The sequence below is a fragment of the Sorex araneus genome, chromosome 4 (assembly GCF_027595985.1).
Source record: "Sorex araneus isolate mSorAra2 chromosome 4, mSorAra2.pri, whole genome shotgun sequence".
NCBI classification, from domain to species: Eukaryota; Metazoa; Chordata; class Mammalia; order Eulipotyphla; family Soricidae; genus Sorex; species Sorex araneus.
In genome coordinates this window covers 76,136,849-76,154,313 of record NC_073305.1, presented here as the reverse complement: position 1 = coordinate 76,154,313, position 17,465 = coordinate 76,136,849, and the positions used below count along the sequence as shown (strand labels likewise).

At 47.6% G+C, this 17,465-nt stretch overlaps 1 protein-coding gene across 5 annotated transcripts in view; it reads left to right on the top strand.

Annotated features, from left to right (window-relative positions):
* Window positions 1-772: 772 nt before the first annotated feature.
* Window positions 773-17,465, top strand: part of USP49 (ubiquitin specific peptidase 49) — a 73,425-nt gene continuing 56,732 nt past the window's right edge. Inside the window, exons 1-2 of one of the 5 annotated variants that reach the window (XM_055134272.1) lie at window positions 773-829; window positions 3,724-3,805. The gene's annotated coding sequence lies outside the window, so the exon portion shown is untranslated. Of the gene's footprint in view, window positions 830-1,173; window positions 1,436-2,161; window positions 3,806-17,465 lie in introns of those variants that run through there. The other 4 variants (XM_055134269.1, XM_055134271.1, XM_055134273.1 and 1 more) reach the window with 4 other exon arrangements.

Sequence of the window (17,465 nt, the reverse complement as noted above, 5' to 3'; positions counted from 1 at the left end):
TTTTCCTAAGGGTTCTATCCCTTAGGAAGAATTATCGTTTACTGCGTGGACCCTCTTATTTAGAGGATTTTCCTAAAACAGCTGAATACCGCCTGGTCTTAAGTGGCAAAAAGTCAAAAACACGTGCTAAATCGTTTAGGAGCCAATAGTAAGTAACTTTAGCAAACGCTGCCTCTGGAAACCTACGGTTTGGAGGCTGCTACTTTCGGAATGATCCGGGGCAAAAATAGCTTGATCTTTAAACAGAACAAAGCAGAAACACAAACAGGATAGTGAAAGGCTTTTCGCATTGGCAGTGGGTGGACCACGTTAATTAAAAGAGCTTCTATAAAAGAAGTGCGGGAACTTAGGTAAAATTCTCATGCCGGTTCCGCCGACTGAAGGGCTGGGGACCAGGCTGCGGAGACAGGCTCGGGGGGCCTCTGGCCCTTTAAGGAGGAGGGACGGACGGAGGACTGCACCTTTAAGAGTCTCTTTGTCTGGAAACCTGCTTATTTACCCTCCTAAGCTACAGCCAAGCTTTGCCCCGCGGAGCAGATCGCCTCTCTACGCCGCCGCCCCTTTACGCCCGGCCCCGAGGGCCCCGCGCCCGCGGCCGCCCCGAAACTTCGCGCCCGCCGCGGGAACGCTCCGAGAGGCGGCGAGCGCCAGCGCGGGGCCCGGCGCGGCGCTGTTGGCGCAATGCGGGGCCGGGGGCGGGGCCCGGGCGGGCGGGCCAATGGGCGGGCAGGGGGCGGGGTCCTGGCGGGCGGGCCAATGGGCGGGAAGGGGCGGGGCCCGCGCGGCCGTCTCGCGTCCCGGTGACAGCTCGCGCGTGCTGATGATGGCGGTAAATAGACGGGGGCGGGGGCGCGGGGGTCGCTGGGGGCCGCGGGGGCCGGGCACCGGGCCGGGCGGGGCGGCCGCGGCTGGCCGGCTGCGGCTGGGGGCGGGGCCTGGAGTCCCGGCTCCGCGCCCTCCCCTTTAAAGCCGCCTCGCTCGGCGGGCGCGGGGCGACAAAGGCGGCGCGCGGGCGGCGGGAGGCGCGCGGCGGGGGTCGGCCGGGGGCGGCGACGGCCGGCGCGGGGCGCGGGGCGCGGGGCGGGCCGGGGGGCCGAGCTGAGTTGGGAGCGCGGGCGCGGGGGCCGGGCCGGGCTGGACTTGGGAGCGGAGGGGAGTGACGGCGAGCCCGACGTGACGAGGGTGTGAACTAGTGCGGCGCGGGGTGGGCACGGCCAGGTGGGCTCCGAGGGGGCGCTGGGGGCGCCGGGAGCCGGGGTGACGGCCGGGGTCCGGCGGGGGCGGGCGGAGATGGGGGCGCGGCGGACGGGGCCCCGCGCGCGGTCGGACGGGCGCGCCCCGGGGTGCCGCCGCGGACGGTGTGCGCGGGGCGGGCGGGCGACGCCGTCGCGGAGGCCGCAGCGCAGGGAGCCTCGGGGGCCCCGCAGGAGCCACGGTGAGTGGAACGCGACCTGGGCTGGGCCGGGGGCGCGCGCGGGGGGCCGGAAAGTAAGGCTGGAGGGGGCGTGCGGGGAAGGAATTCTTTGTTGCGGGCTCAACTGTGGGTCGGAACTGCGGAGTCCTTTTGTCCGTCCGGTGGGAGATGCCAGAAGCCTCCTGCTCCCCCCGGGCGCCCCGCAGCCCCGCCCGCGGCCCGGGGGCGCGATTGTGCGCCGGGCCGCGCGGGGGTCGGGAGCCGCGCGGGCCGCGGGCGGGGCGGGCGCGTGTGACAGCCGCCGCTCGCGTGTTTTATGGGCAGCATTTGCATTTTCGCTCGGAGCCCACTGCTGCGGCGAAGCTTTTTGTTTGGCCAGATCTACCCGATTCTTGCCCAGTTGTGGCCCCAGCGTCCGGAGAAGACTGGGAGGTCCGGCGGAGAAGGGCGCGGGCCGGGAAGTTTCCAGGGGCAAGACCGGCCGTCCGGGCGGCGGGGCCGGCAGCCCCGGGGGACAGCTCGTTTGTCAGCGGGTAACTCAGGCATGTAACGGAAGGGGATCAAGGAAGGGGCATTCGCAGACCAGTGGAGGGTTTTTTGGTTTCTTTTTTTTAAAAAAAAGAACCTGTCATAGTAAACAATGAATGTGTTAATTATTTGTATTGGGCAGAAGCCTCTAAGATAACGGAAACTGAAAATCTGGGGTAGCCCCATGCCTCTTAAAACGAATTTGCTACGAGCTTTTGATTTTTACACCACCTTTGGGGAGTAAAAGGAACTTAAGAAATTTGGGGCAAATTTTATATTATTCTCAGAGTATTTTGTTGTTGTTGTTTTTTTTTTAATCTGAAGCTTTTACATTTAGCCCGAATAAGAGTGTATCAGGGCCAGAGAGATAATAATGCTGTAAGGGCACTTGCCTTGCACATGAAGCACCTGGGTTCAATCCCTGGCACCCCATGTGGTCCCCGGAGCCCACCGCGAGTGATTGCCTAGTGCAGAGCCAGGAGTAACCCAGACCACCTCCAGGTGTGGCCCCCAAACGAAATATAGATGTTGCATTGCATTTGTTGCCAAAGAATAGCATGTTATTTACTTAAGGGTCAAAGTTGGGGGACTATCTTTTTTCCCTTTTGATTTTTGGGCTGCACCGGGTGGTCAGGAGCTGCACTTAGCTTGGTGCTTGTGGTCCATGGGGTGCTGGGGATTAAACCCAAAGGCTCACATGCTGGTCAGGTGCTTTGCAGCTGAGTTCATGTCCCTCAGCCTTGTTCTTCAGACCCTTAGGTGATGTTACTTCATGAATATATGTTCAGTTACTCAAAGAGTCTTTTCTTTCCAAGTTGGGTGAAGTTTGGATTGCCACTCTTTTGAAGGTAATGCCATAAACAGCAAAGGTTATGTTAATGCATCTGTAATATTTACTCAAGGTGAGATTTTGGTTTGTGCATGTAAGAAACAATGATTGTTAATGTCTGTGAATCGTGAAGGATTTTAAATGTTTCTGGGTTTAATCAGCCGTGTTCTAGATTTTAGATTCTGGATTGTTTCAGCTGGTGTTCAAAGTGGGAAGATGGAATTAGGAGTTTGACAGAGGTCTTTTAAAAGTGGCTCTTTTTTGCTTTTATGTTCCAAGAGAACTAGTTTAAAAATTTGAATTTCTGTTAGAATCGCTGTAGGTACCTGTTTCTGAAGGCTGAGGGGTGCATGTTCCCGTCTCCCTGAGTGTGTTTGGTTACGAGTAGGCTGTACTCTGCGTTGTTTTGCCATTTTATGATAATTGTTTTATAGTTGGTATCTTTATGAAGAGAAGGAAAGCATTTATTTGGAGCCTATTTATGTATTTTTGCATGCTCTCATGGTCTTCTAAACCTGTTTTCTTTACAAATGGCTTTTTTTTTCTATTGAGGTAAAATAGTTTTATTTAAAGAAATTCACTTAGAGAAATGGAAAGGGGAGAAAGAGAGAAATGCATATTCAAGAGAGAACATGTCTTCTCCAGAGGGGAAAAAGGCCAAGAGTGCACATCTCAGGTTAAGATATGGGGTAATCTCCCTCATGGAGAATTATCCTGCAGATGGCCAGTCCTCAACTGATATTTCTAAAATTAAAAATGGATAATCTTTTAATTTAGGTACTACTACTTATTAATAAAGACTCAGATAAATTCAGTCTTCACATCTATTTATTAAATAGAATTCTCAATTTAGTTTTATTTGTAATTTTATTTGCAAAGCAAAAATGTTTTAACTGTAGTTTTGAATTTGAACGAGTAAGTGGTATATAATTGCTTTTTCCATTAATTATAGAGTCTTTGGATGACAAGAGACCTTGAAAAGACCTCTAGTGTATCCTGCAACTTCAGTCAGTACCCCACTTTAATCATCCCAGGTAGATAAAAATTTATCCTGCTTTTTATAAATCTTAAGTGGTAATGTGGTTTCCTTTGTAGATAACTTGTTCTAGCATTTTGTTGTTTTCTCTAAAAGGAAAGCTGTCTATTTTTTTTTTTGGCGGGGGCGGGGGTCACACCTGGCGATGCACAGGGGTTACTCCTGGCTCTGCATTCAGGAATTACCCCTGATGGTGCTCAGGGGATCATATGGGATTCTGGGAATTGTACCCAGGTCAGCTGCGTGCAAGGCAAACGCCCTACCCGCTGTGCTGTCGCTCCAGCCCCGAAAGCTATCTTCTCTAACCAGAACACAGTACCTTATTTGTGTTTCTATTCTCTTGCCATTCTTAATCTTTTAGTAAATTCTTTGTATTGCAGTATTCCTAAATACTTATTAGTCCATAAGGTTTTAATAAAGTTAATAACTGACCCATGTGTGGTGCTTTCATGCTAGACACTGTCCTAAGATTTTGGCAAATTGTAACATTTATTCTCTCCACCAATCTGAGTTCTGCAGTTCCCATTTCCAGATAGAGACACCTCGAGACTCATCACTTGCTCAATGTTATACTAAGACATTTCTACAACTGCTTGTTTGATAGTTAATATTTTAGTACTGATGCTACTGGATTTTTTGGTTAAATTCTAACCAAATGATTTGTTTATACTTAAGATCAGAGGATAGACTCTGGCAAATTATGGAGATGGATTGGAACCTTGGCGTTTCTCTTGCAGTATCTGCTTTGTTGCGCTGGTGTTGCCTCTGCTTGACAGTTGAGAAGTTATCCTTCACCTCATTTTGTTTGGGGGGAGGGCTTACTCCTTGTTCTTCGCTCAAGGATCACTCCTGTCAGGGCTTCGGGGACCATATGGGGCATGGGGATCTAGTCCAGATCCTCCATGGGCAAGGCAAGCCCCCTTCCTCTGGCCCAAGATTATTTGTAACTCTGTTCTCATGGAGTGTCACTCATATAAATGCTCAAGCTCTGTTATAGTGCTAGAGATCAACCAGGGTTGGCCATGTTCAAGGCAAGGGCCTTAATACATGAACTATCTCTCTGCCTAGATTTATTATTACTATTGTTTTAATGAGTAATTGGGCTAGAGTGATAGTACAGCAGGAAGGGTGCCTGCTTTGCATGTGGTGGGCCCAGTTTTAATCCCTGGAACCATATATGATCTCCCAAGCCCCACACGAGTATCACTGAATGCAGAGCCAAGAGTAAGCCCTAAGCACCCCAAAAAAAAGCAAAACAAAAGAGTAATCCTGTTTACAGAGTGCCCAGCATGAAACCAGTATGTGGAAAATTTGAGATGCACACAATGACCATATATATATATATATATAACATATATAATGTATATGTACACTTGGTTGACTTTTCTCTTTATTTTTTTAATTAGTTGCAAAAATGATGCAGAAACTTCTATATATCCTTATTTAAACTTATTTCATTTTCCCTTACATCGTCTATAATTTTTCCTTGTTTTGAGTATTCCTCTCAGGGAAGGGCCACACCCAGCAGTGCTCAGGGCCCACTAACAGCTGTGCTAGCAGGGTTGTTGTGTAATGACAGGGATGAATCCGTATCTCTTGAATGCACAGCATGAATTCTTGCCCTCTGGGCTGTTGCCTTGCTCACTTGTATATTTTGGTGGGGGGAGGTTCTGGGGCTACTCCTGGCTCTGTGCTTGGGAGCCATTCCTGGTGGTGTTTGGGGAAACCGTATAATAGTGGGGATCTAACTGGGGTAGTCATATGCAGGGCAAGCAATTTATCTCTCCGCTGTCTCTGGCCCTCACTTGAGCATTGATAAGCTAGTTAATCAGGAAACAAATGGATATTAAGACCTTGATATTTAAACATTTTTTTAAAGAGTGCTGGGGAGTAAACCCAGGCCCTCACATGTGCAAGGCATGCTATATGCCTGGCTCCAGGACCTAAGTACTAAAAGGAAGAATCTTTAAGTGTTACCAGCAAATTGGCTTGTGCTTGATTTTAGTTGGGCACAGAGTGAAAGGCATCTTAGTACTGGCTTTAGAGCGGGGTTTTTATATTTTGTTGTATTTAGTTTATTCTGTAAACAGCCTTTACTTGTGAAAGACAAACACTGTTCACGGTGATATTCTGGGAGTGCATAGGTTGCATAATGGAACCCCAGGTTTGATCCCCGGCAGCACATGGTCCCCCAGTACGGCTGGGAATGGCCTGCAAGTACCGTGTGCCAGTCGTTGCCTCCATTCCAGAAGAACCCCACACAGGCCCACAAGAACCTGTTCATCCTAGAACCCCTCTGCTGGGAACCTCTTTAGGCCCTGGCAAGGGCAGTCACACACTGGCAGAGCTGCAGGACATACCAGCTGCTGGTGATGCGTGGCAAATTATTCACTGAGAAACAGGGCCAAGGCCACTGACCCCTAGCCACACAACCATTAGTAAATGTATTATTTGAAATTTTCTTGGCTTTTGGTTTTGGACCACACCCGGTAGTGCTCAGGACTTACTCATGATTCTGCATTCAGGGATCACTCCTGGCAGGGCTTAGGGGACCGTATGGGATGCTATGTGCAAGGCGGGCGCCCTACCCGCTCTCCTAGTGCTCCATCCCTTTTTGACGATTCATATGGTCCTTCAAAGACCTGGAAGAGATCTAAGGGCAAAATGAATTGTCTTAAGAATATTGGTTGACGCTAAATGACGATTGGGGGCATCGCCCAGGATGGGACATGTGTGCTGAAAGTAGACCAAGGGCCAAACTCTTAGTATCTGTATTGCAAGTCATAATGCTCAAAATCAGAGAGAGTAAGAAGGATGGTACCTGCCACAGAGGCAGGGAGTGGGGTGAGGTGAGGGTGGCGGGTGGGATCCTGGGAACAGTGTTTTGTGGTGGAAAATGTGCACTGGTGGAGGGATGGGTGCTCAAGTATTTTGTGACTGAAACGTAATCATGCAAGTTTGTAACTATCTCACGGTGATCCAATAAAACGTAAAAAAATAAGTGGCTCATAAAGAAATAATAATATTATTGGTTGAGGGCCAGAGCTGTAGCTCCGTGATAGATTTCTAGTCTTGTTTGTGTGAGAACCTCAGCACTATTCCCAATGCTGAAAGAAAAAGAAGGAAAGAAAAGAAAAGGAGGGGCTGGAGCAATAGCACAGCGGGTAGGGCATTTGCCTTGCACGAGGCTGACCCGGGTTCGATTCCCAGCATCCCATATGGTCCCCTGAACACGGCCAAGGGTAATTCCTGAGTGCAGAGCCAGGAGTGCCCCCTGAGCATCACTGGGTGTGACCTGAAAAGCAAAGAAAAGAAAAGAAAAGAAAAGGAACATTGGTTGAGATGAACACAAATTTGCCTTATGGTAGGAGAATATATTTAAAATATCTATTATCTCCCTCACCTTAGTCCCCTAAGCCTATGTTTTTGAAATCTCCAATTGCTTTCATTGCAGGAGATTGAATAGACCTTATTCACACCTTTCAGCTCATTGTTCATAGCCTCCCCCACCCATTTTTAGGCCACACCCAGTAGCGTTACTCTAGCTCTGTATGCTTGGGAGTTGCTTCTGGTGTTGCTTGGGTCCATGTGGTGCCAGGGATCCAATCCCTGCATCCTGCGTGCAAGACAGGTTCATCCCATCTCCCTGGTCCCTCATGTTCAATCTTTATTAAAAAGGAAGACTGTCCAATTGATGCAATCATGCCCTCTAGAATGAGCCTGTCTGATTTTGTTGAAGTGGTTAGTAGCTGAATTCTAGCAGATGTAAATTACTTGTGGGCTCCTTTATTTCCCCCCTCTTTAAGCAATTCTTAAAGCTATGAAATATAGCTCCTTATTAAAACTGATTGTAATAATTAAAAACACTTTGCTCTCATAAGGATGAGAAAATTACAAATTATTTGGAAAGCATTCTTCCTAGTCATACATTATTGCTTCTGAGATTTGGGCAGTTTTTAAACTATAATGCTTTTCCTTTGCCATTTTCATTTAATAGAAGTGAAAAGTAAGACGCTCTTCTGGAATTTTCAGGCTTGTTTTTATTACGTGTCAAGTTGTAAACAGCAGTCTGTGACAGGTATTTTCTCTCTTTGTCTTCTGTTGAGCTAATTAGTAATTTACACTCTCGAAGCATCTCTTGCAGGCTGCGTGTGTGAAAATGCCTGCTACTCTCTGCCTTCCCTGCAGGCTGGGCTGGCAAGTGACTGGGGGCAGATGTGGGCTAGCTCCTAGAAGGATCAGGGATAAAGATGGTGTTTTTATCAATGTGCTGGTTGTACATCCCCTTCCCCTGTTCGGTGCCTCCCATCCCCCACCTCACTCTGTTCAAATCGGATGATTCGACCCATAATCCAGAGCCGCTGACCTTGATTCCATCTTGGATTGCTTTCTGTCTCCCCCCCCCCCACCCCAGCACTGGGATTTGGGAGGATTAGCAGGGCGGCCTGGCATCGGTTAGAGCCCAGTAAGCTGGTCTTCGTCCCCCCTCAGCCCCCATCAGAATGCAGAGCTTCTTGCCATTGTCTTTAGAACCCGGCAGTGCCTCTCCTGCTGGCCGAGTTCTGAAAGGAGTGTGAGATAGAGCTGGTGCCGGGAGTCGGAACTGCTTTATGTGACGCTCACATATCCCTCCCGCCAAATGACAAGCTCTACCTTTGCATCAGCTTTTCCAGAACTGATGTGAATAAGACAAGGTGTAGCTTGACTTGGCACTTCGTTCCATTGGTGTGCTGCCCTTTCCTGTTTGTTCCTTAACTCTCCCAGTCTCTGATGCGGGAGAGATTCTGATGCATCAGATCTGCCATGTGCTCACTTGTACGGACTTGAATATGTGGTCATATTCAAGTAGCAGGAGTTTTGGATTTTGAAATTAAGTTTCAAGGTTCAGTATGTACAACAAGGAATATGTATTTTCGTTGAGAATTATAGGAATTAAGAAGAAAATTCATTTTGTTGATATAGCTGGCAGCTCTCAGGTATCATTCATTCCTGGCGAGAGTTGGGGGACCATATGGGATGCTAGGGATCGAACCTAGGACAGCTTTGTGCAAGGCAAGCACCCTATCCACTATAACTTTTTAAAATTCGCATCATAAATTTTATTCCTGATGTGGGAGGGAGACTCCTTCCATCCCCCAAACGAATCGCTTCCTGCCCTGACAAGATATTAGGAGTCTCCCTTCTCCAGTGAGAGCAGGTGCTGGGGACAGGATGGGCACTGCAGCCCCTCAGTCTGTGGATCTATGCTCCCCGTCTAGACAAAGGAGAGTTGCCCCCTCCCCCAGCTGTTATTTTTCTTATGTATTCATCCCTTTTTAAAAAGCCTTCACTATTAAAACAGCACCTCAGATACACAGAGGAAGGGTGCTGGCTGGGACGTGAGGTTAAAGGGCACAGAGGGGGCTGGAGCGATAGCACAGCAGGCAGGGCGTTTGCCTTGCACGCGGCCGACCCGGGTTTGATTCCCAGCATCCCACATGGTCCCTTGAGCACCGCCAGGAGTGACCCCTGAGCAACGCCGGGTGTGACCCAAAAAGAAAAATAAAATAAAATGAAATAAAAAAGGCACAGACAGGCAGAATCGTTCATTGCTGTTTCTGCTGCAGGGCCTCCTTCCTTGCTGCATCCCGTAGCCATTGTATGCCAGCCTCATCTGCTGGCAACTGCACGTACAGGGCCACTGAGCCCTGGAGGAAGCTTCATCGATAGCACGTGGGGCTGTTCCTCAGGGTCTGTCACACGAACGTCAGCGGGCTTGATGCTGAGATAGCGGCCCACAGAGGGGCGAGTCCGAAGATGCATGGTGCTTGTGCGGGGGCTGCTGGCCTAGGGGGAGCTGGACTGGGGGTGGGTTGCACAGCTGCCGGAGAATTGCAGGATTTTTTGAGGGGAATTTATTAATGTATTAGTTATGAGCTTCAGCCTTTTTAAAAAAAATTATTTATTTATTTGTTTGCTTTTTGGGTCACACCCGGCGATGCACAGGGCTTCCTCTGGGCTCATGCCCTCAGGAATTACTCCTGGCGGTGCTCAGGGGACTATATGGAATGCTGGGAATCGAACCCCGGTCGGCTACGTGCAAGGCAAATGCCCTACCCACTGTGATATCGCTCCAGCCCCCAAATTTGTTTCTTGTTTTAAAAAAATGTTGGTTCGTTCTCCTCCCTGGTATTGGCCTACACATCAGCCTGAGCTGTGTCCTCACAGCTCTCTCTGGGGAAACTCGTGTGTCCATCTGACTGGCTCTCTCCCCGTCACGGTTCTTATTTCTCAAGTAAATTTCCTTAAACTTTTATTACTTAGGGGCAGGTTCGATCTCCGGCACCCTGTGTGGTTCCCCCAGGCCCTGCTGAAAGTGATGCCTGAACACAGAGCCAGGAGCAAGCCCTGAGCACTGCAGGGTATGGGCCAGGAAACACAATTTTTTTTTTCTTTATTGAAAAAAGAAAAGTAGGGGCTGTGCCCGATGGTGCTTAGGGGACCCAGAGCCACTTACAGCAGAACTCAACCCCATGTGGGCCTGGCAGGTCAGCAGTGCTTTGGACAGATGGTGCCGGGGGCCTCAGGGCTACATCGCATGGTAGACTGGTACCATGCATGCCAAGGTCCATGACGGATTCGTAGATATGTTAAGCACATGCTCTGTCACTTGAACTCTCTTTCCGGGCTCCTTACTGATACAAATTTGTATACTGCCTAGTATAATGAATATAGATAATATACTATAATAATGTATTATAATAGATACTGCTATAACAATTATAATCCAAGATATAAATTTATCAATGTGACATTGAACAATTTAAATTCATACAGTTTAAATATATACATACCACATTAAATATATACATACCACATCTACATACCACATTTATTCAATAAATACACATTTTCAAAGTGTATTGCATAGATTGAAAAGGCTAATAGTTTATTTCAATTGAAGGATATTAATGGTGCTTTCATAAAAAGATCCAATTCATTTGTATTGGCATTATTGTCTCCTCTATGCTAAAATCCCTCAGTTATATTGTTTTTGTGCTTGAATTTTTTCCCCTTTGTCATTTATGAATTGAAAATATCTAAACGATAAATTCAGTAATCCTAATCATTTACAGAAAAGGGAAACTAAAAATCACTTTAATTTAAATTTTTTAAATTTATTTTTTAAATTTCAGCACAGTGATTTACCCAGTTGTTTATAATACAGTTGCTTGAGGCATTAACTGTTCCAGCACTGATCCCGCCACCAGTCCCACCCTCAGTGCCCTTACCTCCACCAGCATCCCCGGGTTCCCACTCCCCACGCCAGCCCGCTCCCGCGCAGGCACAAATAAATCTATTTCCTATTGCTTGTTACAACACAAAGGCAAGTGGTAAATTTGTGATGATTGTTATGTTTCACAGTGGTGTTCCTGAAGTCACTGTCTGAGCATGCCCTGGGCTGGTTGGAGCCAGGTAGGCCTTCTGTCTCATTGTTCAGGTTCATTGAGCTTGGTGATCTTCTGTGCGACTTTCCCATCAGATTTGCTGTGACACTCCTGGGCTGACAGTACTGTGAAGTCTTGAGGCGTTCTTTACCCAACAGTGCACTATGTATATAGTTTGGTGGCTCTGCAGTTTGGTGATGTTCAGTTGTGGAGCTGGGTCTGGCTGCAGGTAGTGATGGGAGTCGGCCTGCCCCATTGCAGGAAGCCCAGAGTTCTCTTCCCAGACCAGTCTGCCTGCGAAGCTTTCGGCAGTATCGTGTATGTTTTGGAGACGTGATGCTGGGCCACTTCTCTGCTGGCAGTACAGCTGGTGTGGGTGGGGTCTGCTGGAGATTTGGCTGGCCTCCGCTCTGAACATACCCAGTTTTCAGCCAGGTTGGAATCACATTTTACCAATCAAATTGAAAAGTATAAAGCAAGTGTGGTGGCCAGCAGTCGGTGGGGATAAGAGGAGTGGAGCCCCCGGGCGAGGGGTGTGGGAGCTGCTTTGGAGGTCAGTGGGTGCTCTCTGCTGGGGGTTGTGTGTGCAGACCCTGTGACCCAGCAGTTCCACTCTAGAAATTTGTCCTGTAGGTTGGGCGTTCACCTTTCACGTGGCCGACCCGAGTTCGATTCCTCTGCCCCTCTTGGAGAGCCCGGCAAACTACCGAGAATATCCTGCCCACACGGCAGAGCCTGGCAAGCTACCCATGCATATTGGATATGCCAAAAACAGTAACAATAAGTCTCTCAATGAGAGATGTTACTGGTGCCCGCTCGAACAAATCGATGAGCAACGGGATGACAGTGACAGTGACAGATAGATACGTCATGGGAAACCTGCAATCCAGGGCAATTGGTAAGGGATCAGGAGAGCATGTTTTGCAAAAGTACTGGGATTCAAATTTGAACCCTGGGACTGTTTGCCCCTATCCCCACCCCCACCCTAGTGCTGCTGAGTATGACCGTGGAGGCTCCGGAGCACATTCAGGGTGGCCCTGGTGGTCCCCAGAACCATAGGTCCCAAGCAGCTGCACATTCTCTGCCCCTACTATTGAACCACCTGGCCCCTTTGGACTTACTGCCGGAAGTGGCCCGAGGACCCCTCAGCAGTGCTTGGGAGACACCCCCCCCCCCCAAATAAAACACAACAAAACAAAATCCCACACCCCTGAATACAGAAGTTCTCTTTTTAGCATTGTTTAAGATTTTCTTCTTTTGTCGGACGGGACTCTGGCAGTGCTGGGGGCAGTTCCCACCGTTGCTCAGGGGACTGTTCTGCAGAGCTTGTGCTCCAGTCCCTCTGAACCAGGTCCCAACCCTACGGCATGTTTGTTACAGCCAAGAATCCGTGCCTGCCAGTTAGGACCTGGTTAAGTAGTGCAGATGGATTCAGACAGCAAGCAGAATGTGATGGAGCAGTTGAGAATGCACTGGATCTCTATTTGCTGACACAAAAGCTTATGTTATTTTGATGCTTCTGAACCACACCCAGTGATGCTCATAGTGCTATTCCAGATATCTGGAATAGATACTCCCTAGCCCTTAGAGCTCCCACTAGCTCGGCATTATTTATTTACTAATTTATGTGAATGGGCTATTTCTGGCTCTGAGCTCGTGAGTGCCCCTGGTGGTGCTCTGGGGATCGTGTGTGCTGGGGTTCGAACCAGGGTCTGCACCATCCTTGGCAAGTGCTTCACCTCCTGTTCTGTTTCTCCATTGTTAACGGGGCCGGAGAATAGTACAGTGGATAGGGCACTGGCCTTGCATGTGGCAGACCTAGTTTGTAGACCCTGAGCACAGAATCAGGAGTAAGCCTTGAGTACTACCCAGTATGGCCCACAAGCCAAAACCAAAACAAAGCCTGAGGGTGGTGTTAATAGAGAACGTTCTGGAAGGCTTCCTCTGTCATAGTTAAGGAAGGAGGAGGCTGTCCCAAGAAGAGAAAGGCTTTTCTCTTTTGAGATACATTTGAGTGTATTTTTTTGGTTTTTGGGAGGAGTGGGGGTGTTGTGTTTTGTGTCACAGTGTGGTGCTTAGGGCTTATTTCTGGCCCTGTGCTCAGGGGTCACTCCTGGCAGTGCTTGGGGGATTTATATGCAGTACAGGGGATTGAACCTGGCTGCAAACCTTAACTCTTCTGTGCCATTAGTTGAGGTTTTGAGTTGAAAAGTTTGGCAGAAAGAGGGGATTGTAGTAGAAGTTGAAACCAGTTGGCAGCTTTAAAAACAATGATAAAGATTCTGCATTTTATATGGATAGATGAGAATAATAATATTTGGTTTGGGGCTGGAGCGATAGTACAGCGGGTAGGGCGTTTGCCTTGCACGCGGCCGACCCGGGTTCTAATCCCAGCATCCCATATGGTCCCCTGAGTACCGCCAGGGGTAATTTCTGAGTGAAGAGCCAGGAGTAACTCCTGTGCATCTCCAGGTGTGACCAAAAAACAAAAACAAACAAAAAAAAAATGTTGCTTTGGCAATGAAGAAATTATGCTCAATAAAGATTTAAAAAAAAATAATATTATTTGGTTTGCTGGATTGTTGTAAGGACCAAAATAATACATAACTCAATGTTTAGAACAATAACACTGTCACTGTCATCCCGTTGCTCATCGATTTGCTTGAGCAGGCACCAGTAACGTCTCCATTGTGAGACTTGTTACTGTTTTTGGCATATCAAATATGCCACGGGGAGCTTGCCAGGCTCTGCCGTGCGGGCAGGATACTCTCGGTAGTTTGCCGGGCTCTCTGAGAGGGACGGAGGAATCGAACCTGCGTCGGCCGCGTGCAAGGCAAACGCCCTACCCATTGTGCTACCACTCCAGCCCAGAACAGTAACAGTTATTGTTGTTATTATTACTGAATTAAATATCTTTAAAGCCTGAATAAATAATTTTTTTGTTGTTAGTGGTAATGATTCTGATGATGTCAAGTCTCTTTATTTTCAAATTACTACAGAATTTGAGTACGTCTGTTTTGGTTTTTTGATTTTTTTTTTCTTTTGCTTTTTGGGTCACACCTGGCGGTGCTCAGGCTGACTCTGCACTCAGGAATTACTCCTGGTGGTGCTCGGGGGACCATAAGGGATGTCGGGCATTGAACCTGGGTCAGCCGTGTGCGAGCAAATGTCCTACTGCTGTACTATCTCCCTGGGCCCTCCACGTGAGCATTTCTGAACATTCTAATGAGCTGTTTCTCTCCCGTGAAATTCTACTGATCATGTAGCCTGGGGTCTTTTCCCAGTATTGACGTTTGGTGTTTCAACCATTCCTGTCTTCACATTTGATCCTCTTACCCACAAACAATCAAATATGGAATACTAAAGAGTTAAAATATTAGAGCTTTAGATTTGTGACTAAGTGTTGGGTTCATTCAGCAATATTGTAATGTATATGATTTAACATTTAAGAATGTAAAAAAGGGGAACACATCGTTCTTTTGGAAAGCATTTTCTGTGCCTGGGATAAGCAATATTCACTTTGCACTGAATGTGTTAATCAGTTTTGTTAGCAGTGTGGTGTAATGAGCATATTAGCTGTCACACCTACATTGGCAGCCAGCACTGTGCTTGTAAAATCTTCTAGAAAACAGAAATCTGGCAGAATTGTTCTGAGCAGTCGAAGTATTTTTGGGGGAGGGAAAATTACATAGAACAAATAAAGTAGGAAAATGACTCTAGAAAGAAATTGTTTTAGGGGCCAGACAGATAGTATAGCAAGTAAGGCATTGAGCTTGTGTGTGGCCGACACAGGTTTGATCCTGGTCCACGGGGATATGTAGCCCCAAACCCCCAAATGAGTAATTTTAAAGTCTTTTGTTGTGGTGATTTGGTCTGGGGGCAGCAGCCAGCCTTGCTTGGAGCTTACTCCTGGCTTTGCCTCGGGGATCACTCCTGGCAGTCTTGGGGTACCACTAGGGTGCTGAGGATAGAATAGATTTTCCACTCACAAGGCAAACACCCTGCCTGCTGTACTATTGTTCTGGCCCCCAATTTTTTTTTCCAGAAAAGATGTTTTACCTGTCAACTGGAGTGTGTCTATGTAAGTTTATGGAACTTGAGGGTTTTGTTTTTTTTTTGTGTGAGGGCAGATGTACTTGGGGATGTGGGTCCACACGTAGTGGTGCTTTGTGACTCCTTGGGCGTGTTTATTCCTGCTCCGTGCTGTGTTTCTTGAGGGTCACATGCAAGGCAAACTCTTTAATCTTTCTACTGATCTTTGGCCCTATCTCCAGAGTTCTTTATTTCAGCTTTTAATTTTTCATTTAGAATACTCAGTATATATTTACATTTAATTACAAATTATAAAGCTGGGCTGGAGAGAGAGTGGGTAGTAAGCGTGCCTCCCCCTGCCGGTCTGGGATCCATCTGCAGCATTGCATGTGGTTCCCCCTAGAGCAGTTAGGAGTCAGTCGAGTTCAGAGCCAGGAGTAAGCCCCAGAGCATTGCCAGGTGTGGCCCAAAATACAAAAAACCACCAATAACAAATGATAAAAGTCTTCCCTTCTACTTTCATTTAAAATGCACCTTTATTTTTCATTTTTATTTTTACTTTTTTTTTCTTTGATTTTTGAGTCACACCCAGTGATGCTCAGGGTTGGTTACTCCGGGCTCTGCACTCAGGAATTACTCCTGGTGGTGCTCAGGACCATATGGGATGCTGGGAATCGAACCCAGGTTGGACGCATGCAAGGCAAACGCCCTACCCACAGTGCTATTGTTCCAGCCCCTAAAATGCACCTTTAATACATCTGTTACATCTGTTTTGAAGTCTTTACAATTGACCTCCAACAGAAATAGCAAAAAATTATTTTTAAGCAGAGTACTTAAGAGGTGTTCAGTGTATTTATTTAATAAATCAAGGTAACCAAGAATGAGAAATATTCTAAATTTGTGCTTCATTTTCTGTCATATGGACATAGTCTAGCATTTGTGTGTAAAGTCCTGTTCAGACTCAGTCCTATCTCCAGTTTCCTTCCTTATTCCTCAAGCTTCTCTCTGATGTGTTTGACACACATTCTTCATTCTAGAAGCATCTCTGTAACATACTTTGTGATGATTTGGGATGTTTCTTTGATTCCAAAGCTTCTCACTATACCAATCTTGACAAACTTGGCCATAGGTTGGGGCCGAGCAGGTATCACACTTGCCTTGCACACAACCAACCCCAATTCGATCCCGGGAAACCCATGTGGCCAGAAGTGACCACTGAGCACATAGCCAGGAATAGGCCCTGAACACTGCCGGGTGTGGCCAAAAATTAATAATAAACTTGGCTATAGGATTCTCTCTGTAAAAATCCTATTCATTAGATGCTCACTCTCACCCGTGCATTTGTGAACCTTTGCTGCTTTCTCTTTCACTTCAACCCTAGCAGGGTCTTTACTTCCTTTACCTTCTTCAATGTTTGCTTGCTTTAAGAAAAAAAAAAATATATATATATAGTAGTGCTGTAGATCTTACTCTTGATTTTGTTTTCGCTCAGCTAGGCTTTCAGGATGTCTGTCTGTTTGATCCTAAATTAGCATGTAGCTAATTGCTGCAGCGTAATAGTATTCCATTGGTGCTGTATTCCCGTAGTGATGGGTGCCCTGGCTACTGTAAACAGTGCTCCCAGTAACAGACCAGTATGTGGCCACTGCAGGCCTCTGGGAGAGTGTGACATGGGCTCAGGAGGGGTATTGGGGCGCAGTCCTGCCAGACGGATGGCTGCCAATTCATGTCCCACAGGCGCTGCTCTGCCAGACTCCCCAACACCTGGCATTGCCCGTGTTTCTCATCTTGCCATGGCGTAATGGCTCATTTTTATTTGTATTTTCTAATTACTAGAAATCTGACCACTTCTTTCCTTTTTCTTTCTTTCCTCTTTTTTTTTTTTAGTTCTGGAGGTTTTTGGCTGCCAGGGCTGTATCCCTTGGGGCAGGGAAGGGGTCTCACCGCCCCCGTCCAGGGCACCCCGAATGAAACAGCCTGGCGGGGGGCCCGGTGGCATGGTTATGGCGAGTGTCTTGTTATGCTCCCTTCTGAGAGAGAAGGATGTGCGACTCTGAATGGTGGCCGATGATGAGATTATCTGACTCCAGTCAGAGGTGGCTTATGGCGTGACTGCTGAGTTGCCAGAGACAGGGGGATACGGACAGAGTTTGACTTTCCTTTGTATTCTCATTAGCTCTTACTCTCCCATGAAATAAG